The sequence below is a fragment of the Benincasa hispida genome, chromosome 12 (genome assembly GCF_009727055.1).
Source record: "Benincasa hispida cultivar B227 chromosome 12, ASM972705v1, whole genome shotgun sequence".
Lineage (NCBI taxonomy): Eukaryota > Viridiplantae > Streptophyta > Magnoliopsida > Cucurbitales > Cucurbitaceae > Benincasa > Benincasa hispida.
Genome location: NC_052360.1, coordinates 54975142 through 54978141, shown reverse-complemented (window position 1 = coordinate 54978141; position 3000 = coordinate 54975142).

Genomic DNA, 3000 nt, shown 5'->3' with positions numbered 1-3000 from the left:
TTTTTTCTTTTGTTAATGGGAGTTCTGGGTGTCGTACGAGTATGGCTCACTTTGTACGTGTTACAATTGTTGTAAAGTGCTACAAATGATCTGATCCTGATCATTTGAGTATTAGACATGCGAGCGGGGATATTCTATACGAAGGAGTTTGTATAAGACTGAACCACGAAATGTTTAGTCTCATTATATAATACCGTTCATAATAGAGACTTTCATTTCACCAGGATGACCATAGGTAACATGATCTGAATCCTGAGTGAATTATGAACTCTTTCTTATGAGGGCGGTCTTTTGATTTGTATGGGTGAGAGTGGCCAGATCGCCAACTCAACAAGCCTACCATTTTGGGGATTCATCTGATTAGGGAGTTGGGAACACAACTACATAAGATGGAATTCACTCCTTCCCCAATGTCGGGGCAACTAGATAAATTGCTCTCTTAAGGGCTAATTTTGGGGCTTGAACAATGTGGCGTCACACCCTCTCCTGACCTGAGAGGGGTTTAGTCATAGTAGGACTATAATCTATTATTCATAAAAGAGATCGGTGGTACTTAAGGAGTTAGATGTAACTATAGAGGCAAAACGGTAATTTGGTCCAGCTGTACTTACGAGTAATTTGTGAAGGGTCATCATACTGTTGATTGGTTATATCCAATGGATATAGAAACATATTTGTAGTGCGAAGAGTGCAACTGCTGGACTTTATGGAGCATTCAATAGTTAATGGATGGTGAATAATGTAAATAAAGAGTTTAATTAATTATTCATGTACCGTTGGAGCTTCAAGTTACAGGTCTATAAGGTCCCCTTGGTAGCTTAAAATGATTTAGTTGAGAATCAGTTTTTGGGTTAATTTGAATTGTTCAAATTAATAAGAGGGATTTAACTATATACGATATAATTAAATTGTTTCAATTATATATGATATAATTGTTATAATGTATTTGATACATTATGTTTAATTGGACGACATAAATATTTGAATGAGACTCAAATATATTTTCTATGAATGTGATTCATAGTTGTTAAATTTAATATAAATATGATTTATATTAAATGTCATAAAATAGAGAAAAGAAAATATAGTTTATATTGTATATGATACAATATCAAAACTATAGGTTATATGTTATATTTGATATAACATATAGTTTAATATAAATATGATATGATAAGTTAATTATCATATTTATTTATATTATTTTATTATTTTGAATAATAACTTTCCTCTTTTCTCTCTAAGCACCTTAGTGGGTGGTTAATGTTTTTGTGGAAAAAGGAATAAAAGAAAATTGTTTTCTCTTCTTCCTCTATGACTTGAACGTTGTAATTTATTGAACGATTGAATTTGCAGAAAAGTTCTGTGTGTTCCTCAATCTTCTTCCTCCACTTCTAAACTATCCCTCTTAACCAAAATAGTCAGAGCCCACCACTCCTGGGTTTTCACCCCGAGAATACCAAAGGCTCGTTGTGGTTGTGTCTAATCTATTTGGTTCAAGAAGTTATTGAAGAAGGTCTTCAAGAGTTGTTGTTTCTGTTCAAGGCTCGTGATTGTTCGAGGGATACATAAAGAGAAAGGTTCTTCAAGAGTAATCTATCTTAAACCCTTTTTCTTGTATCAAGCATGCTGTAATTTATTTTGAATGCATATCTTGTATGTTTACTGTAAATTGTATTTTCAATAATTAATGAAATTTGGACAATCCGCTTCTGCTCAAGACCTTCAATACGAGTTCCTTCACTAACAAAGAGAGTAATTCTAGAATTTTCAACAAGTATGGGACTCAAATTATTATAATGGTCCATAGTTTTTTATTTGGGTGGTTTATTGCGATAAACATGATGGTCCATAGCCCTTCATTTGGGTGGTCTATTGCGATAGACTTGATGGTCCGCAAACCTTCATTTGGGTGGTCCTAGTACAGACTTGATGGATAGAATTAAAACCTTATAAATTCCATAGCCCATCATTTGGGTGGTCCTAGTATGGACTTGATGGATAATCGTAAAATATTCATAGCTCAGTTTTTTAGTGGTTTTTCTTGAAAAACTTGATGAAGTTGGTCCTGGTATGGACAAGTCTTCATAGCTCAGTTTTTGAGTGGTCTATTGATGCGTTATTTTATGAGGTGCAAATATGGAATGAGATGCGGTGATGGAATTGCATTGATGAAATGCATTGAGCAAAAAGTTTCCTCAGTGGAATCCAAGTATAAACCCCACTGAGTTTCCTGGTAAGTCAGAGGTCGAACTCAGAGACTTGGGAAAATAGTTTGCGGTGGTTTTCAAGAAGACTTTGCAGTAACCAAATAATCAAATAGTTGTTTGGTGTTGTTGTTTGCGATAATAAAATAAAATAAACAAATGCGGCAGAGTTTTGAAAAGAGTTGATAAAAAAGAAGATGTGATTAGTATGCGGTGAATGGGTTGAGAAGGGTTTGGCTCACACTTCCTAGGATGCGTTCATGTTATGTGACCATGCAACACACATACAATAGTAAACCATCTCTCGACGCGAATGCTACGGCTTCTAATGCTAGAACGCATGCGATATATGCGATGAGTCTATAGGACCTACACATAAGCCTCTATTCTTATCCATGGATGACAAAATGACACACACACAAATAAGGCAACCACATAATATCAATAACCTATCTCTAGGGTGCATGCGATGCAGGTTGGCAAACAGAGCTTATCTCTAAGTCCCTATCTCTTGTTTATGCAGATCTATCTTGCTCTCTCAAGTCTAGATTCTAACCTAGCTCTTTCAAGTCTTAGGTTCTTTCTTCAGACTCTCTCTCGAGTAGCTCTAAAGGGTGTTGGGCACAACATAAAACAAGATAATCGCATGCAATGAAGATCCTAGGTCATGTTAGCTTAGTTCTTCTCAACCCATTCGATAAGTTTAGCTACTCATGCGTGCTAAGAGAGTGAACAGATGTAGAATAAGAACTTCCATTGTATAAATATAAAGTTGAAATACAAAATAACAATG